Source organism: Doryrhamphus excisus, chromosome 15 (genome assembly GCF_030265055.1).
Source record: "Doryrhamphus excisus isolate RoL2022-K1 chromosome 15, RoL_Dexc_1.0, whole genome shotgun sequence".
In the NCBI taxonomy this organism is placed as follows: Eukaryota; Metazoa; Chordata; class Actinopteri; order Syngnathiformes; family Syngnathidae; genus Doryrhamphus; species Doryrhamphus excisus.
Window position 1 is genome coordinate 15,324,069 of NC_080480.1, and position 25,643 is coordinate 15,349,711.

Sequence of the window (25,643 nt, forward strand, 5' to 3'; positions counted from 1 at the left end):
TGTGCATTCACTTCCATACACAACAAGTTGTTTCATCTGGTGGGTCGCTGCCCCACTTGGCCACAATGCACGCTAGACACCCACTGTAAAATTATAATACCGTATTTTCTGGACTTTATAAACGCTCCGGAATATAAGTCGCACAAAAGTCGCCAAAAATGCATAATTAAGAAGAAAAAAACATACATAAGTCGGAGGGTGTAAAAAAAAAAAAGTCTCCTCTCATTCCATGTGGAAGTGGTATTTTTAATGATTTTTTTTTTTGCTTTTATGTGCTTCTTCTCAGGCTGCATGGCGGACAAGTGGTTAGCACACAGGCCTCACAGTTTCGGAGACCCGAGTTCAATTTCACCCTCGGCCATCTCTGTGTGGAGTTTGCATGTTCTCCCTGTGCATGAGTGGGTTTTCTCCAGGTACTCCGGTTTCCTCCCACATTCCCAAAACATAATTAGCGACTCCAAATTGAATGAATGTGAGTTGTATGAATGTGAGTGTGAATGGTTGTTTGTCTATATGTGCCCTGTCATTGGCTGGCCACCAGTCCAGCAGTCCAGGGTGTAAAAAAAAAAAAAAAAAAAAAAAAATTCTCCTCTCATTCCATGTGGAAGTGGTATTTTTAATGATTTTTTTTTTTTTTTGCTTTATGTGCTTCTTCTCAGGCTGCATGGCGGACAAGTGGTTAGCACGCAGGCCTCACAGTTCGGAGACCTGAGTTCAATTCCACCCTTGGCCATCTCTGTGTGGAGTTTGCATGTTCTCCCCGTGCATGCGTGGGTTTTCTCCGGGGATTCCGGTTTCCTCCCACATTCCAAAAAAACATGCTAGGTTAATTAGCGACTCCAAATTGTCCATAGGTATGAATGTGAGTGTGAATGGTTGTTTGTCTATATGTGCCCTGTGATTGGCTGGCCACCAGTCCGGGGGATATCCCAGCCGCTCACCCGAAGACAGCTGGGATAGGTTCCAGCATCCCCTTGTGAGGATAAGCGGTAGAAAATGAATGAATGAATGAGTTCTCCTCCTATTTTTTGTGGAAGTGGTAACTTTTTGGCTTCTTATTTTGTCTTTTCCCACCCTCGGCCATCTCTGTGTGGAGTTTGCATGTTCTCCCCGTGCATGCGTGGGTTTTCTCCGGGTACTCCGGTTTCCTCCCACATTCCAAAAAAACATGCTAGGTTAATTAGCGACTCCAAATTGTCCATAGGTATGAATGTGAGTGTGAATGGTTGTTTGTCTATATGTGCCCTGTGATTGGCTGGCCACCAGTCCAGGGTGGCCCGAAGTCAGTTGGGATGGGAAAAACATGGCCGCCATGACAACCAACTGTCCGTATGTGGAATTTGTCTCGTGATTATAAGCCAAACCTGTCATCGTTCCTTTAAAAACAAATTTAAAAACTAAATTGAAAAGGTACCAATTGGAGAAAAAACTGCTAATGTTTCCACTTTCTCTCCAAACCGCAGCATTTTTTTTTTTGAAGTGGTTTGCATACTGTGGGGTGGCCGAGGGGAAGCGTTGCGTCGGGTCAATAATACAAAGTAGCTTTACCGTTAACACTCGCCCCCTTCTCAATAACTGGCACAGTCACCATCGGTGGAAGGTGAGAAATGAGTGAGTGGGGATGTTTGTGGTGTGTAGTTTGTGGTGACTGTGGTCACACACACACACACACACACACACCATCACAGTTACCATCACCATCTTGTCCAGCTTCCACCCAGGGGTAAAAAACGTGTACCCTCGACTGAAAATAACGATTTTCAAGAGCGTCTCATGACTTAGCCAGATGACACGAGGCGCCTGCGGCGTGGGACGTTCATTCAAAGAAAACCAAACCGTGGAAATATTTCCACTTACTGGATCTTGGCCGTGTCTGCGTGTGCATGTTTGCAGTAGGTCCTTAAAAACAACAGAGCGTCCCTGTCATATAAAGGATCTTTGACTCATGTCGGTGCAGCAGGTGCTCAACAACGGAAGAGCACTCCTGTCATACAAAGGATCTTTGACAGATATTTTTGCAGTAGGTTTTTAACAACAGCAGAGCACTCCTGTCATAGAAATGATCTTTGACAGGCATTTTTGCAGTAGGTTTTTAACAACAGCAGAGCACTCTTGTCATAGAAAGGATCTTTGACAGGCATTTTTGCAGTAAGTTTTTAACAACAGCACAGCACTCTTGTCATAGAAAGGATCTTTGACAGGCATTTTTGCAAAAATGCCTGTTTTTAACAACAGCAGAGCACTCTTGTCATACAAAGGATCTTTGACAGGTATTTTTGCAGTAGGTTTTTAACAACAGAAGAGCACTCTTGTCATAGAAAGGATCTTTGACAGGCATTTTTGTAGTAGGTTTTTAACAACAGCACAGCACTCCTGTCATACAAATGATCTTTGACAGGCATTTTTGCAGTAGGTTTTTAACAACAGCCGAGCACTCTTGTCATACAAAGGATCTTTGACGGGCATTTTTGCAGTAGGTTTTTAACAACAGCAGAGCACTCTTGTCACAGAAAGGATCTTTGACGGGCATTTTTGCAGTAGGTTTTTAACAACAGCAGAGCACTCCTGTCATACAAAGGATCTTTGACAGGAATTTTTGTAGTAGGTTTTTAACAACAGAAGAGCGCTCCTGTCATACAAAGGATCTTTGACAGGAATTTTTGCAGTAGGTTTTTAACAACAGCAGAGCACTCCTGTCATAGAAATGATCTTTGACAGGCATTTTTGCAGTAGGTTTTTAACAACAGCAGAGCACTCTTGTCATAGAAAGGATCTTTGACAGGCATTTTTGCAGTAAGTTTTTAACAACAGCACAGCACTCTTGTCATAGAAAGGATCTTTGTTTTTAACAACAGCAGAGCACTCTTGTCATATAAAAGATCTTTGACAGGCATTTTTGCAGTATGTTTTTAACTACAGAAGAGCTCTCCTGTCATACAAAGGATCTTTGACGGGCATTTTTGCAGTAGGTTTTTAACAACAGCAGAGCACTCTTGTCATAGAAAGGATCTTTGACAGGCATTTTTGCAGTAGGTTTTTAACAACAGCAGAGCACTCCTGTCATAGAAAGGATCTTTGGCAGGTATTTTTGCAGTAGGTTTTTAACAACAGCAGAGCACTCTTGTCATAGAAAGGATCTTTGACAGGCATTTTTGCAGTAAGTTTTTAACAACAGCACAGCACTCTTGTCATAGAAAGGATCTTTGACAGGCATTTTTGCAAAAATGCCTGTTTTTAACAACAGCAGAGCACTCCTGTCATACAAAGGATCTTTGACAGGCATTTTTGCAGTAGGTTTTTAACAACAGCACAGCACTCCTGTCATACAAATGATCTTTGACAAGCATTTTTGCAGTAGGTTTTTAACAACAGCAGAGCACTCCTGTCCTACAAAGGATCTTTGACAAGCATTTTTGCAGTAGGTTTTTAACAACAGCATAGCACTCCTGTCATAGAAAGGATCTTTGGCAGGTATTTTTGCAGTAGGTTTTTAACAACAGCAGAGCACTCCTGTCATAGAAAGGATCTTTGACAGGTATTTTTGCAGTAGGTTTTAACAACAGCAGAGCACTCTTGTCATAGAAAGGATCTTTGACAGGCATTTTTGCAGTAGGTTTTTAACTACAGCAGAGCACTCCTGTCATACAAAGGATCTTTGACAGGTATTTTTGCAGTAGGTTTTTAACAACAGCAGAGCACTCCTGTCATAGAAAGGATCTTTGACAGGTATTTTTGCAGTAGTTTTTTAACAACAGCAGAGCACTCCTGTCATCCAAAGGATCTTTGACTAGTGTTTTTGCAATAAGTTCTAAAAAAACAGCATAGCACTCCTGTCATATAGAAGATCTTTGAGAGGCATTTTTGCTGTGCTCAAAGCCAGCAGAACACTCCTGTCAAATAGAGGATCTTTGACTAGTGTTTCTGTAGTAGTTGTGCTCAAAGAGAGCAGAACACTCCTGTCATATAGAGGATCTTTGACTCGTGTTTGTGTAGTAGTTGTACTCAAACACCGCAGAACACTCCTGTCATATAGATGATCTTTGACTAGTGTTTGTGTAGTAGTCGTGCTCAAATAGAGCAGAACACTTCTGTCATATAGAGGATCTTTGACTAGTGTTTTTGTAGTAGTTGTGCTCAAAGACAGCAGAACACTCCTGTCATATAGAGGATCTTTGACTAGTGTTTGTGTACTAGTTGTGCTCAAAGACAGCAGAACACTCCTGTCATATAGAGGATCTTTGACTAGTGTTTGTGTAGTAGTCGTGCTCAAGGAGAGCAGAACACTCCTGTCATATAGAGGATCTTTGACTAGTGTTTGTGTAGTAGTCGTGCTCAAATAGAGCAGAACACTTCTGTCATATAGAGGATCTTTGACTAGTGTTTGTGTAGTAGTTGTGCTCAAATAGAGCAGAACACCCCTGTTATATAGATGATCTTTGACTAGTGTTTGTGTAGTAGTTATGCTCAAACACCGCAGAACACTCCTGTCATATAGAGGATCTTTGACTAGTGTTTGTGTGAGAGGGTCTTTTCTTATTGGATGGTCTAAAACTGGTCTAAAGATGGTTTCATGCAGATGCAGTTTCTACCGTGCACCGATTCAACAAAACAACATAGTTTTCGCGGAAGCCGAGTAAGTCTCCTCAAATGGTTATTAAAAATCTCGAGACCAATGTGGACAATAGAACACTTAAAAACTTCTTTTTACTCAAAACACACTCAAGACCAGAAAGACCAGCCTCCGATGAAACGATGGAAACCTTGCTTCCATTTCTGTTCTTTCTGCAGCAAGGCACCATTGTTGTATTTCAGGCTTTATGTAGCCTCAGGACAATGTCTCACCACTCAGCCTTCTCCCAGGCCATACTAATACGCCGTGTATTTCCTGCAAACACCATTAAATGCCTCGTTCACTTACATCAGGGACGTCCAAACCTTTTCACCGATGGCTTTATAGTGAAAAGTGAACGCATGCAAAGCCACTTTGATATAGTTTGTAAACCAAATAAGACCCTCAAAGTAAGACCCTTAAACAATGCACAACAATGAGCCAATTCAAGAAACAATACAATACAATGATGTTTGCTAAATACAAGGTCTTGAACCAGTCATGATGTGCTATATATATCACTATATTGACACTTACTATGGTACACATTATGTCATTGTATGGTCATATCACCTCGTACTTCGGTACGTGACAAAAAAAAAAACAAACAAAAAAAACTTAAACTATATTAGGAAAGCAGGAAGTGAACAAATGTAACAGTAACTGATTGTAAAAGTACCAGGTGGAGGGGTAGGATTGAATAAGCTTTGCTTCTTCCTACTCCTTTCGGACATGTGGAACCGTGAACTGATTATGTGATGCATTCAATGATGCATGTTCAAATGAAATACAACCATTACCATTACCATTAACATTACTAAAATCAAATAATAATCAAATTTACAGCTCCGGCGTCTGTAGCTGACTGACAAGTTGCTAATTTTAATTTAAGATGTGTAGCGAAGCCTGTTTTTTTTGTTTGTTTGTTTGTTTTTTTTTGCTTAGCTTTTAACACAACAATCCCCTGCACGGGTTTATGCATGTAGCTCATTTGGCTAGCTAGCGGCGGGTCAAAGACGTTTTTCCCTTCATGACGTCATGAAAAGCCGCAACTTCAAAAGCCGGCGCCTCTTCACTCAAAAGTGGAGCAAACAAGAAAGGGAGGAGATAAACCTTCACACGTACGGTGCTCATAAACAAACTTTTTCCATATGCTAACACATCAAAAGGACGCAGAGTGGCTTCTTTGATGTATTTTAACTTTTGAAAAAATATCAAACCAAATTAGATAGAGGATCTTTGAACTATAATTTCCCTATTTTGTTGAGTTGGGACTTGCATGTATAAATAAAGGACAGGAATAATGAATTAATGTATAAAATTATGACAAAAACATCCCAAAAAAGAAAATTCTTCAGCTTCAAGATCGTCTCAGATAAATGAATCGTGCAAATTACAGAGCAAAAAAAAAAAAAAAAACAGCATTCAAAGCAGTAGGCATCCTTTTAAAAACATGCACACCGTGCATTGTATTTTTAACATGACAACACGAGCCCCGAGTGCGCCTCGTCTCCCATTATCCTGCGACATTTACAGCGCAGAAGCGGCATGTCACAGATGCGTTTAAAGCCCAGCAGGAAGGCGTTTTAATTCCGCCGAGGGACTCGGGCGACGTGAACGTGGTGCGGTACGATGGTGGGGGTGACAAAAACAAAACAAAAAAAAAAAAAATCAACTCATGCACCCACTCCTTCCTCTCAGGGAAAACTGCCATTCATTAACGTAAGCACTTCCTGTGAGGAAACTTGAGGTGCCACCCACCATTCCGAGCGCTCTCTTTTGAGCCGACACGCAACAAAAAAAACCTGATCTTCATTGTAGCTTTTTTAAGGAGAGATTTTTGTTACCGTAGTTACCAAGGCATGGCACAACAATAAATAAATAATAATCGGCCCATTATTGATCGTTATCGTTACTCCCGATGGCTAGTCCGCCCATGGACACCCCTGCTTTAAGGCAACCTTCCCCACTATGAAGGAACGCAATGCAGAATGGTCTGTCCTGGCTGCTCAGCGCAATATGGCGACAATAAGTCAGCAATAGTAATTCATGTAGAGACAGAGGACTGAACACACACACAATACGCTTGTCTAAGATGGCGGCAGGGCTGCACGGTAGTCGAGTGGTTAGCGTGCAGACCTCACAGCTAGGAGACCAGGGTTCAATTCCACCCTCGGCCATCTCTGTGTGGAGTTTGCATGTTCTCCCCGTGCATGCGTGGGTTTTCTCCGGGTACTCTGGTTTCCTCCCACATTCCAAAAACATGCTAGGTTAATTAGCGACTCCAAATTGTCCATAGGTATGAATGTGAGTGTGAATGGTTGTTTGTCTATATGTGCCCTGTGATTGGCTGGTCACCAGTCAAGGGTGTAAAAAAAAAAAAAAAAAAAATCTCCTCTCATTCCATGTGGAAGTGGTATTTTTAATGATTTTTTTTTTTTGCTTTTATGTGCTTCTTCTCAGGCTGCATGGCGGACGAGTGGTTAGCACGCAGGCCTCACAGTTCAGAGACCCGAGTTCAATTCCACCCTCGGCCATCTCTGTGTGGAGTTTGCATGTTCTCCCCGTGCATGCGTGGGTTTTCTCCGGGTACTCCGGTTTCCTCCCACATTCCAAAAACATGCTAGGTTAATTAGCGACTCCAAATTGTCCATAGGTATGAATGTGAGTGTGAATGGTTGTTTGTCTATATGTGCCCTGTGATTGGCTGGCCACCAGTCTAGGGTGTACCCCGCCTCTCGCCCGAAGACAGCTGGGATAGGCTCCAGCACCCCCTCGCCACCCTCATGAGGATAAGCGGTAAAAAATGAATGAATATTTAAACATTATTAGAGCCCTCTAGACATGAAATAACACCCCTATATTGACTTTTAAACTCGTATTACCCAAATTTGTAAATAAAAGGAAATAAAACCTTTTAGGGGCTGCACGGTGTTCGAGTGGTTAGCACACGGGCTTCACAAATAGGAGACCTGAGTTCAATTCCACCCTCGGCCATCTCTGTGTAGAGTTCCAAAAACATGCTAGGTTAATTAGCGACTCCAAATTGTCCATAGGTATCAAAGTGAGTGTGAATGGTTGTTTGTCTATATGTGCCCTGTGATTGGCTGGCCACCAGTCCAGGGTGTACCCCAGCCTCTCGCCTGAAGACAGCTAGGATAGGCTCCGGCACCCCCCCACCACGACCCCTGTGAGGGTAAGCGGTAGAAAATGAATGAATGAAAGTCTAAAGGTGACTATAGGGGTGTTACTTCATGTCTAGAGGGCTCTAATAGTGTTAGTCATAAAAACAAATTTTTGACACTTTAACTAGTAAAATATTCCTACATCCTACATCGCACTATATGTGACCTGTGATTGGATGGCCACCAGTCCAGGGTATAAGTCCCGCCTCTCGCTTGAAGACAGCACCCCCACGACCCTCGTGAGGATAAACGGTAGAAAATGAATGAATGAATAAATCACGGCGGCACCCTGAAAGGAGCACCATTACGCCGATGCTAGCTAGCGGTCGCTAACTGGGGTCCTGAGGGCATCGGTGGGCTATTTTTTTCTTCTTTACACAATTCCGCTCTATTATTGGCGTAAGTACTGTATGTATCCTTGTGTGTCTGTCTCTATAGCAACACAACACAATATTCCACGTTGACCGCTTAGTTTAAGACATGTAGCAAAGCCTGTTTTTTTTTAGTGAGTGTGCTCTCCATCATCACATGACCCCCCCCCCCTTGTGAGCGTCTTTAAATGCAGGCTTTTACACGTGTCGTTGACCGGTCCATGTGGGTGGACACTTGCACACACACACACATGATTTACAGTGATGGGTGATTTCCTCATGCGGGCAGCGTGATGGGATGTGGGCCGCGGCGTTAGCAACGTGTCCCGCGGGCCGGGAATGGGCGCCACAAAGAAACCTCTTGTTGAACCTTATGTCTATCCGTCTCTTCCTTCCGAGCTGTCAAGAACATTGGCGGGTCATGTGGTTCCGTGCGGCAACAAGCATCCTCTGTGCTCCTGTGATGCTTTAATTGGGTCAACTGAGCTTCGACTGTTGTTGTTGTTTTGATCCTCACGTTGGAAGTCACGGTATTGGTTAATAACCCCCTCGGTCCCAGCGCAACTTTGACCTCGGTTGGTGCATCTGTCGTTGGCCCCGTTTAAGTTGGATTTAACGAGGTATTTGCTATATTTTATGTATTTATGTTCTAAATTGTCACACAAGCCTGAATAGGAATTTCACACCTCTTATCGGCTCATTAAAAACCAATTATATACTTTGAAGCAAAGAGCCCTTCTTTAATGTAAATTCAAGATGTACTACAATAAGTACTACACTGAATACGGTAATACCTCGTTTATCGCGGTTAACTGGATCGCATTCCTTATTTACAAATTGAATACTTTTGTAACAGTTTCAAAGAAAAACTGTTTATGACCGTCCTTATATTCATTAGAGCCCTCTTGACATAAACTAACACCCCTATAGTCACCTTTACACCCGCATTACCAAATATACTCAAGAAAATAAGTGATTTTAGACATAAATAAGACTTGTGTGTTGCTACAAATGTGTTCTGATTCCAGGAGAGCAGGAAGCGGGGCGGACAGGAAGTGACGTCGGGGGTTCAAAGTTGAGTTTTAACTTGTCGTGGGACAGTAGCCTGTGTTTTTATTAGGGATTATTGTTATTATTATTGAATAATAATGCACTGTATTCAACCATGAAATTCATTAGAGCCCTCTTGACATAAACTAACACCCCTATAGTCACCTTTACACCCGTATTACCAAATATACTCGAGAAAATAAGTGATTTTAGACATAAATAAGACTTGTGCTCACGTGTGTGTTGCTACAAATGTGTTCGGATTCCAGGAGAACAGGAAGCGGGGTGGACAGGAAGTGATGTCGGGGGTTCGAAGTTGAGTTTTAACTTGTCGTGGGACAGTAGCCTGTGTTTTTATTATTGTTATTTGGACTGTATTCAACCATGAAATTCATTAGAGCCCTCTTGACATAAACTAACACCCCTATAGTCACCTTTACACCCGTATTGCCAAATATTCTCAAGAAAATAAGTCATTTTAGACATAAATAAGACTTGTGCTCACGTGTGTGTTGCTACAAATGTGTTCTGATTCCAGGAGAGCAGGAAGCGGGGTGGACAGGAAGTGACGTCAGGGGTTCGAAGTTGAGTTTTAACTTGTCATGGGACAGTAGCCTGTGTTTTTATTATTGTTATTATTATTGAATAACAATGGACTGTATTCAACCATGAAATTCATTAGAGCCCTCTTGACATAAACTAACACCCCTATAGTCACCTTTACATCAGTCTACTCTTTCTTCCTCAAAATGTGTCAAAATATAGTTATTGCAACATAAAGCAGTACCAGTGGAAGAAACCCTGGTATCAGAGGATCAATATTTGGTATCGATCCGCCCACGTCTGGTATTAAACCTCTCTTATCCATCAGTGCCGCTGCCCGACTACTTCGGTGGTTGACTGATGAAGCAGCAGTTTAGTATGAGGCGGGATCAATCAGGGAGCCATAATGTATGGCAGGTGGCAGCTGCATTCGGAGGCGTGGACTACGGCTACGGAAAATAATGGCTCGTGTCATTGACCCCCCCCCCCCCCCCACCCTCCCCCAATGCTGCTTGAGCAAATGAAGGCACGGCTCAGCTGGGGAAAAAAAGCAAACACTAGCAAGAGAGTGAACCCTTGGACAACTACAGTATCGGGGGGGGGGGGGGGGGGTTACTCCCATCCGAATTCACAGGCGGGGGGGCAGACTATATAGTATTTTACACGTCCATTTTTACACGTATATTTTTACACACATTTTACACCTAAAAGTGTCAACAACAATCTGCTACATGTGCACTTTGACATCATTTATTTGATGTAAAGTGGGTTATAAATTACATTTATTATTATTATTATTATTACTACTATAGACTACTACTATAGAATGATAGAACGTGAAATTGAGTATACTTTAGAGCAGGGGTGGGCAGACTTTTTGACTTGCGGGCCGCGTGGATTTAACAAAATTAGACAAAAAAAACAAAAAATAAACTATATAGTATTTTACATGAAACAATCCATTTTTACACGTATATTTTTACACACATTTTACACGTAAAAGTGTCATGCAATCTGCTACATGTGCACTTTGAGATCATTTATTTGACGTAAAGTGGGCTACAAATTAAATGTATTGAATTTATTATTATTATATTTTTTATTATTATTATTATATTATTATTATTATGTTATATTATTATTATTGTTACTATAGACTACTACTATAGAACGATAGAACGTGAACTTGAGTATACTTTAGAGCAGGGGTGGGCAGACTTTTTGACTCGCGGGCCGCATGGATTTAACAAAATTAGACAAAAAAAAAGATGATATAGTATTATAGTCCATTTTTACACGTATATTTTTACACACATTTTACACATAAAAAATATTTTTATTTATTTATTTATTTATTTTTTTTAATTTTAATTTTAATTTTAATTTAAATTTAAATTTAAATTTAAATTTAAATTTTAATTTTAATTTTAATTTTAATTTTAATTTTAATTTTAATTTTAATTTTAATTTTAATTTTAATTTGCTTGTGTCCCATCCAAAGGTTGGCTCAAGCCATGATGCCAACTTGTATGCTGAGTTGAAATGAAATACTTTGTAAAGAACAGGCGGGCCGTATTCAAACACTTGGCGAGCCGGATGTGGCCCCCGGCCCGTAGTTTGCCCACCCCTGCTTTAGAGCAACCAATATACAGCTTTGTATGGCATTATACATTTACTACATGACTTAAAATGGCCATTATTGTTAAAATAGCTTATGTAAATTGTGTTCCAAATCGTCCATGGGCGTGAATGTGTCTATACGTCAGCCGTGATAGGCTCCAGCTTACCCGTGACCCTAATAAGGACACGCGCTACAGCAAAATGGATGAATTGTAAGGGGTGAACCCACCTTAGTAGTGAGTGAGATACCATAAGAGTGCAAAAAGCATCCCGTGTAGAACAGTCATTACGTTGCCCGCTTTCCCGTTTTTGTTGGCGGTGTGTAAATGGGACTCGGGAGTCATTTGGAAAATTGAGCATCGTGTACGGAAAAAAAAGGGCTGTTAATTCCTAATGGTTGGCCTAAAATTGTTGTAATGTGACTTCTGTTAAAAGCGGGAAACTGTTTTGGTTCTGCTTCAAATGCTTTTGCGTGTAATGGTAATGGTAATGGTAGTATTTCATTTGAACATGCATCATTGAATGCATCACATAATCAGTTCACAATTCCGCATGTCCAAAAGGAGTAGGAAGAAGCAAAGCTTATTAAATCCTACTCCTCCCATCTGGTACTTTTATAATCAGTAACTGTTACATTTGTTCACTTCCTACATTCCTAATATATTTTTTAAAAATCTTTAAAAATTTAATTTTAATTTTTAAAATATTTTTATTTTTTTAATTTTATTTTTTAGTTTTTTTTTAATTTAATTTTTAATTTTTTTTTTTTGTCATGTACCAAATCACTGACCAGTTTACCAAATGCACTGGTAAATTTTATAACATATTTAAAACATATTTTATATAGAAACCTGTGTCATTTTATATACAGGAAGTAAACAAACTATTATTAATTGCAGATTAATTATTGCTGATTAATTGCTGCATTGTGCAGGTGTAAACATGTGGTACATGATGTAGTGTACATGCAGTATTTGCTCGAGGTGAGTGCGGTATTCGTCGTTAGGGATAGAGCAAACAGAGCTGACCTCATTGTGCTCAACTGACCTGCTGCCCTTTCGTTACCCCCGCCCCCACCGCCAAAGCCCTCAGTTTGGCCAGCCAATGACCTGCTTTGTCCCCGCCCCCCTTTGCTCTCGCTCACATTTTTCCAACCATCTGGGCAGATGCCTCTGAGCAAGTCGGGCTATTTGAGGTGAGGCTGCAGACCTTAAAGTGAAAAATACTTGCAGAAAATAGACTGAATGCAGACATTGTATTTATACTGCAGAACAAAAATACACATAAAAAAAAAAAAAAACACACGCCATCTGTCGGCCCTTTGCTTTGAGAATGAGTGCAGCGTGAAGGTCACGTTATCTCAACCTACCCGGCACACAAATGGCGCAAGCGTGTGAACAAATGTTAATGTACGTGTACAGTATGTGTGCGCCCGTGCAGGCATGCCCCGGTCAAAGCGGAGGCTGACGTTATGTAACTTGACGCCGGTGTTAAAAGCGGCTGCAAGCTCAAGTGCGCCGGGGCGGCAGGAATGGAGAGGAGACGTGTCGGGACGGAGACGGGGGACGGCGAGAAAGAGACGTCACGGGAGTCCCCCTCTTTGTAAAAAAAAATAAAAATAAAAACAAAACACAACTTGAGGTGACCTTTGAGGTCATCTTGTAAAAATACTAACCTAATGGTGTCTTTTCAGCTGCCTGGTAGAGGCGGACCGGGTCCTAATTCATTCATTCATTTTCTACCGCTTATCCTCACAAGGGGTGCTGGAGCCTATCCCAGCTGTCTTCAGAGCCAATCACAGAATACGCAAACTCCACACAGAGATGGCCGAGGGTGGGGAAAGACAAAATAAGAAGCCAAAAAGTTACCACTTCCACAAAAAATAGGAGGAGAACTCATTCATTCATTCATTTTCTACCGCTTATCCTCACGAGGGGATGCTGGAACCTATCCCAGCTGTCTTCGGGTGAGCGGCTGGGATACCCCCTGACTGGTGGCCAGCCAATCACAGGGCACATATAGACAAACAACCATTCACACTCACATTCATACCTATGGACAATTTGGAGTCGCTAATTAACCTAGCATGTTTTTGGAATGTGGGAAGAAACCGGATGCACGCATGCACAGGGAGAACATGCAAACTCCACACAGAGATAGCCGAGGGTGGAATTGAACTCGTGTTTCCTATTTGTGAGGCCTGTGTGCTAAGCACAGACGTACACTGTGCAGCCCCTAAAATGTTTTATTTGCTTTTATTTACAAATTTTGGTAATTTTTGTAGTTTAAAAGTCAATATAGGGGTGTTATTTCATGTCTAGAGGGCTCTAATAATGCTTAGTCACACTCACATTCATACCTATGGACAATTTGGAGTCGCTAATTAACCTAGCATGTTTTTGGAATGTGGGAGGAAACCGGAGTACCCGGAGAAAACCCACAAGGTGTTCTTCACAAGGAGAACATGCAAACTCCACACAACTCGGGTCTCCTATTTGTGAGGCCTGTGTGCTAAGCACAGACGTACACCGTGCAGCCCCTAAAAGGTTTTATTTGCTTTTATTTACAAATTTTGGTATTTTTTGTAGTTTAAAAGTCAATATAGGGGTGCTATTTCATGTTTAAAGGGCTCTAATAAGGCTTAAATATTCATTCATTTTCTACCGCTACTCCACACAGAGATGGCCGAGGGTGGGATTGAACTCAGGTCTCCTAGCTGTGAGACTCTCGTACACTTGTCCACCGTGCAGTATACATCATTATTATAATAATAATAATAATCAATCATAATTGGCGACTCCAAATTGTCCATAGGTATGAATGTGAGTGTGAATGGTTGTTTGTCTATATGTGCCCTGTGATTGGCTGGCCACCAGTCCAGGGTGTACCCCACCTCTCGCCCGAAGACCGCTGGGATAGGCTCCAGCACCCCCGCGACCCTCGTGTGGATAAGCGGTAGAAAATGAATTAATATGTAAGCATTATTAGAGCCCTCTAGACATGAAATAACACCCCTATATTGACTTTTAAACTCGTATTAGCCAAATTTGTAAACAAAAGAAAATAAAACCTTTTAGGGGCTGCACAGTGTTCGAGTGGTTAGCACGCAGACCTCACAGCCAGGACACCAGGGTTCAATTCCACCCTCGGCCATCTCTGTGTGGAGTTTGCATGTTCTCCCCGTGCATGCGTGGGTTTTCTCCGGGTGCTCCGGTTTCCTCCCACATTCCAAAAACATGCTAGGTTAATTAGCGACTCCAAATTGTCCACGTCATCGTTCATCTCGCAAGTTCTTAATAACAGGTGCCACCTTCCACCATCAAAATGACTCACAATAAAAGTGTAAGTAATCCACAAAGTCAGAAAAATTCCAGAAATATTACAGAATAAAAGTGATAGGACAAGCAAAGTGTGAATACTCAGTGTGTGAGTGTAAGCCAGCGGGGGCCAGAGGAGGGAGGGTGCACCACGTCCAAGTCCAGCATGGTATGAATAGCCTAGTGTGAGTCTCTAAATTTAAAAATTTGGCTGTAAATACTTTTTTTTTTTACCCTTTTCCCGCATTTAATAAACTATCAGCTTCAATCCGTATGGTGCATTCAGTGGTCGTGGTACAAACAGAAAATGCCACTCCTCAATTACAAGTCAACAAAAGGCTTAACCTAAATATGGCAGACAAATACTGTAAGTTCAACGTAGGTCACGCGGACGCACCGATGGCAACACTGCAGGATTATTATTACCACAAACACAAGAGCCGTGACTGCGATTTGTAAATTCCAATAAAAATAAGCAAATAAACATCCTTTTAAATTAGCTTTGGGGCTAATAGTTAATAATAAATCTCAGAGGTCCCACTACAGTTTATTATATGAAGTGTTAGCATAGTCTAGGCTTGATACAGTGTGTGCCTCAAAGAAGTGCTATTGTGTACTTTACACACTTTTTACATATACAATGTAATTGCGCTTTTCCAACCTAGCATGTTTTTGGAATGTGGGAGTAAACCGGAGTACCCGGAAAAAAAACCCACGCAACCCCTAAAAGGTTTTATTTCATTTTATTTACAAATTTGGCTAATACGAGTTTAAAAGTCAATATAGGGGTGTTATTTCATGTCTAGAGGGCTCTAATAATGCTTAAATATTCATTCATTTTCTACCGCTTATCCTCACGAGGGTCGCGGGGGGTGCTGGAGCCTATCCCAGCTGTCTTTGGGCCAGAGGCGGGACTTACACCCTGGACTGGTGGCCAGCCAGCCAATCACAGGGCACATATAGACAAACAACCATTCACACTCACAATCATACCTATGGACAATTTGGAGTCGCTAATTAACCTAGCATGTTTTTTGGAATGTGGGAGGAAACCGGAACATGCAAACTCCACACAGTGATAGCCAAGGGTGGAATTGAACCCTGGTCTCCTATTTGTTAGGCCTGTGTGCTAAGCACTCGTATACCGTGCAGCCCCTAAAACGTTTTTCATTTGCTTTTATTTACAAATTTTGGTCATTTTGGTAGTTTAAAAGTCAATATAGGGGTGTTATTTCATGTCTAGAGGGCTCTAATGAATGAAATAATGAATAGGTGCAGATTCTGGAAGATCTAAAAAGTTTTCTGTGCGGGTTATTGTGCCGGCTAGAGGGTGGAATTGAACCCTGGTCTCCTAGCTGTGAGGTCTGCGCGCTAACCACTCGACGTCACAAGACGTCAACTTCCAAAGCGAATACTTGAGCGCCCCTTCTATTGGGGCTAACGCAGATAATGTGGTAATATTTAAAGCATCTAATGAGTGTCTAAAATGTTGTGATAAAACTGTAAAATCCGAGGCATCATCATGTGATTGGTTAAACAGAAAAATCAGTCTGACCCGATAGAGAGAAACCAATTTGCATAATTGTCCAATTATCTCTTGGGAACATTTGTTATTTTTGGTGTGATAATTAAATACAGACACAATTACCAACGGAGCGGTGCCGCAGTGGAGTTATTGTTTTGAAGCAACGTTAGGATTTTCCCAGCTTGGGAAATTGGGGCACCCAGTAGCGACGGCGTTCACTCGAATGTAACCAATCCCAAAGCCAGTAACGCACCGAACCGTGATTACCCTCGGCAGGCCCAAACCATGTTGAGTTGTGTGTTTTCAAAACAGAGCGAGTTTGATCCCAGCCACCCGGACCACCCTGCCAGGTCAGGACCTCCCCGCCTTGTTGTCTTCCCAAACAGCGTGTTAAATGTCATCTGACAAGTGAACAAACAGCATTTGAGGGCCCCCTTCGTGTCAAAGCGGGAACCCGAGGGGTCCGAGCAGGATGACAGACAAGAGTGGGACTGGAAACATATTGCAGTGGTGTGGCGGTGGGGAGCAAAACATGTAAGCCCCCTTACCCCACCCCTCCCGGCCCCTCGAGGGTGGTTGACATGACAGGAAATGAAACAAATGAAACAAGGTATTAAAGTATTTTGTAGGTGGATTTGTTATGACGGTTTATGAAAACAAATCAACATCACGCCGCACCCACATTAGCCAAAATCGCTAAATCGCTAAATATTCCAAAAAAGAACGATACCACGGTCTGTTACGTCATAACAAACGTGGAACAGGTACACCAGGAAAAACATCATCAGCTATTAGTGACCATCACCCCTACCTTTATTTTGGTATCTACCATGTCTATATAATAGCCCAAGGACACAATATTATGTGTGCCTTTAAAAAAATCATGAAAAATGTCCGGTACTGGGATTGAATGCGTTAACCGCAACGTCACACAACACAACGCCCCAGTTAGCGCCATCTGAAATTGACAGCGCCATTCGCCATAGCGCCATTAGCGTACGATATACCGACCGTTTTGTTGTGCTCTTCGTGTATTCTTTTTATCAAAAAAAACATCCTTGTTAGCATCGCTAACCAGAAGTTAGCTACTCATTCGTTCATTTTCTACCGCTTACACCCTGGACTGGTGGCCAGCCAATCACAGGGCACATATAGACAAACAACCATTCACACTCCAATTCACCAATTAACCTAGCATGTTTTCGGAATGGGCTGCACGGTGTACGAGTGGTTAGCGCGCAAACCTCACAGCTAGGAGACCAGGGTTCCATTCCACCCTCTGGCCCGCACAATAACCCGCACAGAAAACTTTTTAGATCTTCCAGAATCTGCACCTATTCATTATTTCATTCATTAGAGCCCTCTAGACATGAAATAACACCCCTATATTGACTTTTAAACTACCAAAATGACCAAAATCTATAAATAAAAGCAAATAAAACCTTTTAGGGGCTGCACGGTGTACGAGTGCTTAGCACACAGGCCTCACAAATAGGAGACCAGGGTTCAATTCCACCCTCTGGCCCACACAATAACCCGCACAGAAAACTTTTTAGATCTTTCAGAATCTGCACCTATTCATTATTTCATTCATTAGAGCCCTCTAGACATGAAATAACACCCCTATATTGACTTTTAAACTACCAAAATTACCCAAATTTATAAATAAAAGCAAATAAAACCTTTTAGGGGCTGCACAGTGTACGAGTGCTTAGCACACAGGCCTCACAAATAGGAGACCAGGGTTCAATTCCACCCTCTGGCCCGCACATTAACCCGCACAGAAAACTTTTTAGATCTTTCAGAATCTGCACCTATTCATTATTTCATTCATTAGAGCCCTCTAGACATGAAATAACACCCCTATATTGACTTTTAAACTACCAAAATTACCCAAATTTATAAATAAAAGCAAATAAAACCTTTTAGGGGCTGTACGGTGTACGAGTGCTTAGCACACAGGCCTCACAAATAGGAGACCAGGGTTCAATTCCACCCTCTGGCCCGCACAATAACCCGCACAGAAAACCTTTAGATCTTCCAGAATCTGCACCTATTCATTATTTCATTCATTAGAGCCCTCTAGACATGAAATAACACCCCTATATTGACTTTTAAACTACCAAAATGACCAAAATTTGTAAATAAAAGCAAATAAAACATTTTAGGGGCTGTACGGTGTACGAGTGCTTAGCACACAGGCCTCACAAATAGGAGACCAGGGTTCAATTCCACCCTCGGCCATCTCTGTGCGGAGTTTGCATGTTCTCCCCGTGCATGCGTGGGTTTTTTTTTTCCGGGTACTCCGGTTTCCTCCCACATTCCAAAAAACATGCTAGGTTAATTAGCGACTCCAAATTGTCCATAGGTATGAATGTGAGTGTGAATGGTTGTTTGTCTATATGTGCCCTGTGATTGGCTGGCCACCAGTCCAGGGTGTACCCAGTGGCCAGTGGAAGGAGGGGGGTTGATGCGAAGCAGTCAGAGACACAGAGGAAGCTTATGAAATAATTTTTCACATGACTTCAAAATGCTACTACGGACTATAGTACGCCATGTTCTGTATTATTATAACAATACGCTAATTTATAGCGCCATGTTATTGGTACAGCTGTTAGAAACTGAATATCTAAGTGACCCAGACCAGTCACTAACTTGAAGCTACTCGCCTGCACATACGTGATAAGAGTTTGGGGGTGTATGTGCAGGATGGGGGGGGGGGGGGGTGAGTTTACTACGGAGCCAATCACTTGGCATGTACGCAAAAAATCTAATTAGTTGGCTTTAACTCAGTTAAAAAAAAAAATCTAATTCAAAACGGTACCTAATTCTTTTAAATCATGTGCGTTAAACCCCCCCCCCCCCCCCCCCCATGTCATCACTGTTCAGTCACGCCGCCTCAATTTTGGTGACCTTTACACTATAATAATTAGTACTATTTAAAAATAATATTGTGGGAATAAAATCAAAATATTTTTTTTAAATATTTAGACAATTAAAAGGGCTGCACGGCGGTCACGTGGTTAGCGCACAAGCCACACAGCTAGGAAACCTGAGTTCGATTCCACCCTAGGCCATCGTGGGTTTTTATAAAAAATATTTTTCAGTTAATAACACATGTTGATTTTCTTCAGCGATTATTTATAATACAGCATTTTCAATATATTAATTATATTATAATTATATATTATTATTATTATTATTATTATGACAGATTTTTATAACCAAACACATTTATAAACAATAAAAAAATTTATGCTAGCAATATTGTGTTCTAAATAATTGTCCCTTGTCATGTATGTATATCCAAGTGTATGTATTAATGAGCATTAATGTCAAATTGTAATTGTTTTGCTTGAGAGGATGGGTAAAGTCTGATATAAAAAAAAATAAAAAATAAAAAATAAAAACAATAAAAAATAAAAATAAATAAAATTATATATTATTATTATATATTATTATTATATTATTATAATGTATAAAATTTTAAAATTATTCATGTTTTTTTCCATGTTTATATGTATATAATTAATAGTAGGGCTACACGGCGGACGAGTGGTCGGTGCACGGGCCTCATAAAATCTAATTCAAAGCTGTACCTAATTCTTTTGAATCATGTGCGTTAACCAACCACCCCCCGCCCCCCCCACCCCCCTCCCCCAGGGCTCATGTCATCACCGTTCAGTCACGCTGGCTCAATTTTGTTGACCTTTACACTATAGCTCTGAAGGCAGCAATGCCATGTGGTTGTGTGTACTGTTACAACATGGAGGAGTCTGACAGGATTAAATATATTATGTAAATAATAACTATGGGCTCGGTAGGTTTTGGGTAAAGTTTGAGAACAAAATGCAAAAAAAAAAAAAAAAAATGGGTGTCCTGATACAACTCAACCATACCAAAGAACGCTAATCAGAAACAGTGCAGTAGTCTATTTACTTCCTTAAGCATAGCTTTAACCACAATGTAGTGGAGTACCGTTTAAAATCCACTTAACTATTTTTAACTCATCTCTCAAAACACCATTAAAAAGTCATTTTTGCGTAATCATCGGTGACCTTCAATACACAAGCAACGTTTGTAAACAAGTGACCACGGGTTGCTGTGGAGCGAGCGTTGCCCTTTGATCCTGTGAGCTTGTCACGTGTCAAAGGTCAGATGGCTGCAATTTTCTAACCAGCGACCAGTGCTCGGTACACCCCCCCCCACACACACACACACGCTGGCTTAACACCCACCCCTGATACTCGGCATGCCAAAGCTTTCGCTAAAGGTCAACTCTACCTTTAACCCCAAAAGACTGAACCTGCAGATCGGACCCTGAGGTGACCACTTAAGGTGGTTTCATTGTTGGTTCAAAAACTGGGAACTAAAAAAAGTGGTGACTAGACTTGCACCGTTTCGTGCATCGGGTCAGGTTATGTTTCTGCTTATGCACGGATCAGCTGTCTGATAGATGATATTCAAAAATCTGCTCTCCGTTATTCGGCGATTGCTAAATGGTGGCGCATGAAGATGATATGAAGCAGTTATCAAGTTGCTGGGAAGACCTTGCAAAGCGTCTTCCTGAGAACCTAGGAAGCGTACGATTATCCGACATGAAGAAACAGAAACATCGGAGGAAGTGGCGTTCTTCTATGGTTTGATGTGATGAAGCTGGATGTTTTTTTTCCCCTTAATGGCGACATGTCATCCCTCAATATGATAAGTCCCAAATGACCGACACCATGTTTGTTTAAGTGAGATCAGACCATCTTAGCAAAGAAGCATAAAAAGCATAAAAAGCATAAAAAGCATAAAAAGCATAAAAAGCATAAAAAAATAAAAAATAAAAACAGTCCCATATTTGTATCTTCACCTGGAATCTGCAACTCCAACCACTTCTGCTTGATAAAATAAAAAATAAAAAATAAAAAATAAAAAATAAAAAATAAAAAATAAAAAATAAAAAATAAAAAATAAAAAATAAAAAATAAAAAATAAAAAATAAAAAATAAAAAATAAAAAATAAAAAATAAAAAATAAAAAATAAAAAATAAAAAATAAAAAATGCAAATTAAAAAGAAAGCAGGAAGTGAACAAATGTAACAGTTACTGATTGTAAAAGTACCAGATGGAGGGGTAGGATTTAATAAGCTTTGCTTCTTCCTACTCCTTTCGGACATGTGGAACTGTGAACTGATTATGTGATGCGTTCAATTGTAATCTGATGCATGTTCAAATGAATTGAATTTGCACATATACACCAAATTAAGGAAAAACTCTATTCTTAGATTCATTAGTATGTTATCATAATTCCTTATATTGGTCCAGAATTATCATGCACCACTTGTATTCATCTTTAAGTCCATATTTTATCGATATATGCTATAATTAGGCTTTGGTCCAGGTGAGGAATCAGACTTCAAATGTGGGTCTGAAGCTGGGAAGCTCTAGTGTGTTAAAATCTTTTTTTTTTCCCTCTTCAAATCTTCCATGAGACGAACCTGAAAAGAGCAACATGGAAGCCAGAGACGTACTTGACAGTATTAAAAAAAAACAGCTTTGCCACAAACAAGGACAACAAAAGCAATGAGTGTAGCGAGATGCGATGCACTGCTGCACAGTAGCGAGGGAGCGATTACCGTGGTGGCAGAGGGATAATCTGGATAAGCCCAACGCGGACACCGCGGTCCCCATCCCGCCCCACTGACCCTCCACTGCGTCACGCTGTTGAGATGACTTCCTGAATGGTCGCCGTGGATGTCTGCTCACACACGTGTGTCTGATTCCGTTTTAGAAAATCAATTTGGAGGAATAATAATATTGTGGGAATAAAGTCAAAAATAAAAGGGCTGCACAGTGGGCGAGTGGTTAGCGCACAGGCCACACAGCTAGGAGACCCGAGTTCGATTCCACCCTCGGCCATCTCTGTGTGGAGTTTGCATGTTGCAATAGAGTAGGATTTCTGCATGTTACAAAAATATTTTTCAGTTAATAACACATCTTGATTTTTTTCACAGATTATGTATAATACAGCATTTTCAATATATTAATTATATTATATTCTAATTATATATTATTATTATTATTATTATTATATATTATAATTATATTATTATAATGTATTAAATTTTAAAATAATTCATGATTTTCCCCCCCATTTATATATATATATATAATTAATAGTAGGGCTGCACGGCGGTTGAGTGGTTGGCGCACAGGCCTCATAGCTAGGAGACACAAGTTCAATTCCACCCTTGCACGGGGAGAATATGTTTTGTCTTAAATGGCTTATTGTCTCTTATTATGTCCACTATATTGTTTAATACAAGAGTAAATGTGAACTTTAGGGTTGCTATTTCATGTCTAGAGGTCTCTAATGTTAGAAACTGCCTTTAGAAGGTTGGGATTACACTATATAGTATGTAAATGAGGCTGCACGGCGAGCGAGTGGTTAGCACGCAGGCCTCCAGGTGCATGCGTGGGTTTTCTCCGGGTATTCCAGTTTCCTCCGGTTTGTCTATATTCCAGAAACTCCAGAAAGTTTTTTACAAAAATTTTACAAAAAATATTTTACAAAAAATATTCAGTTAATAAAACATGTTGATTTTGTTCAGCGATTATTTATAATACAGCACTTTCAATATATTAATTATATTACATTATTATTATTAATTATTGTTATTAATTATTATTATTATTATTATTATTATTATTATTATTATTATTATTATTATTATTATATTATAATGTCTTATATTTAAAAATAATTCATGTTTTTTTTCCCCATTATTTTTTTCAAACACTTTTTTTTTAACCGTTGGTCTTTCCAGGTGTGTGTGAGTGCCAGGAAAAAAAGCTCCGGCGGAGAAGTCGTTTGGCGCGACCTGTTTGTTGGCATGCATACATCACTAGACGCTGCATATAAGACAAACTTCGTTTTTTTTCGGAATAATTCTGCAACCCAGGCTGCACGGTGATCGAGTGGTTAGCGTACAGGCCTCACAGCTAGGAGACCCGGGTTCGATTCCACCCTCGGCCATCTCTGTGTGGGTTTTCTCCGGGTACTCCGGTTTCCTCCCACATTCCAAAAACATGCTAGGTTAATTAGCGACTCCAAATTGTCCATAGGTATGAATGTGAGTGTGAATGGTTGTTTGTCTATATGTGCCCTGTGATTTGGCTGGCCACCAGTCCAGCCCGAAGACAGCTGGGATAGGCTCCAGCACCCACCCCCCCACCCCCCGACCCTCGTGAGAATAAGCGGTAGAAAATGAATGAACCAAGTAGCTTGAAGAATGTCAAACATCTTCCATGAAGAATAATGGCCGACGCTCCACAACATGAGTCAGTGTGATGCAGCACGACGTGTGCACACAATAAGCATTGGAGACAAGCCTACCCCTTCTCTCTCTCTCTCTCTCTCTCTCTCTCTCTCTCGCTCTCAGCTTTTATTTACGATGTCATGTGATGGAGTCAACTGGCCCGCATGCCTGGGAGGGGCGGTAGCGGGCAGCCAGAGGAGCAACAGATGGGATCTAACCGTCTGTGATTCATCTTCAAAGTCGTATCGTAAGCAGAGCCGGAGACGTCATGCGTGGACGGGGCTACGGGGATCAATATCCAATAACGAATCACGACTTTTGCATGATATATTTACTCTCGTGCCTGTGCAAGAAGCCGACCCACCGACCCACTGCACCAACGCGTAGTAGAAGCGCATTGCTGTTTTTAAGCATCGACTACAAAACAAGAGACAAGACTCGTCAGTAATTTTGGGTCGCAGCTTTTCATTGAGGGGTTGACGGTAGGACCCGCAGTTGAGCTGTTGAGAACCACTTCCCTAAATGACAGGAAGTCTCTGCTGTTTTTAAGAACCTACAAAAAAAAAACAAAAAAAAAACAAAAAAAAAACGCCATTCGAAGATTTACATCCTGAAATCCTGACCTTACCAGACCCAACTTTGGGTGTTTGGGATGCAGTCAGTAGCTCTGTGTTGGCTTTAGGACTGGAATGAGTCAAGTGGTAAGTATGTTGGCGACACAGTCAGGAGATTGTGTTCGATTCCCACATTGCAAAAATATGCTAGGTTAATTTCATTCATTCATTCATTTTCTACCGCTTTTCCTCACGAGGGTCGCCGGGGTGCTGGAGCCTATCCCAGCTGTCTTCGGGCAGAGAGGTGGGGTACACCCTGGACTGGTGGCCAGCCAATCACAGGGCACGTATAGACAAACAACCATTCACACTCACATTCATACCTATGGACAATTTGGAGTCGCTAATTAACCTAGCATGTTTTTTTGGAATGTGGGAGGAAACCGGAGTACCCGGAGAAAACCCATGCATGCACAGGGAAAAAATGTAAAACTCCACACAGAGATGGCCGAAGGTGGAATTGAACCCTGGTCTCCTAGCTGTGAGGTCTGCGCGGTAACCACTCAAACAACGTGCAGCCCCTAAAAGGTTTTATTTTCTTTTATTTACAAATTTGGGTAATAGGAGTTTAAAAGTCAATATAGGGGTGTTATTTCATGTCTAGAGGGCTCTAATAATGCTTAAATATTCATTTTTCTACTGCTTATCCACACGAGGGTGCTGGAGCCTATCCCAGCTGTCTTCGGGCAGAGAGGCGGGGTACACCCTGGACTGGTGGCCAGCCAATCACAGGGCACATATAGACAAACAACCATTCACACTCACATTCATACCTATGGACAATTTGGAGTCGCTAATTAACCTAGCATGTTTTTTTGGAATGTGGGAGGAAACCGGAGCACCCGGAGAAAACCCATGCATGCACGGGAATTCCGGTGGAATTGAACCCTGGTCTCCTAGCTGTGAGGTCTGCGCGCTAACCACTAGCCCGCCGTGCCTGCTAGGTTAATTGACGACTCCAAATTGTCCATAGGTATGAATGTGAGTGTGAATGGTTGTTTGTCTATATGTGCCCTCAATGTGTCCCCCATTTTTTTTAATCATACATTCCTCCAAATAATCTTAGCCAGATGTCATCTTGACCTAAATCTGTTGAACAAACACATTAGCGATAAAACAAACAACTGTACTAACATGTTTACGTTTGAACTAACACGAATTTGCGGCTTCTGTCCATCTACTTTTATTCCCCCCCCTTGCTTTATAATGGATGTGTCTGTGTGAGTGGGTTATCCACCACGTTCCCAGTAAGCCCGTAATAGGCTTTAACGTTGCAGTGACAACAGCAGCAGCAGCTATAGCGCATCCTGCTCACCTTGGACGCAGCCAATGAGCCACATTTTTTTTTGTTTTTTTTTTTCCCAACCAAAAGCGGTTAACTAGCTGCTACAATGAACAACACATTCAAGATGTCACATGGTATCATTTCCTTTTAGGCCACTAATACCAGCAATCCGTGACGAATGAGTAGTGACTCTTGTGATCCAGAATCCTATCACACC

At 41.2% G+C, this 25,643-nt stretch overlaps 1 protein-coding gene across 1 annotated transcript in view; it reads right to left on the reverse strand.

Moving 5' to 3' along the window:
• Window positions 1-25,643, reverse strand: part of LOC131103447 (inactive phospholipase C-like protein 2) — a 128,012-nt gene that overhangs the window by 97,837 nt on the left and 4,532 nt on the right. The gene's annotated exons all lie outside the window — the stretch shown is intronic.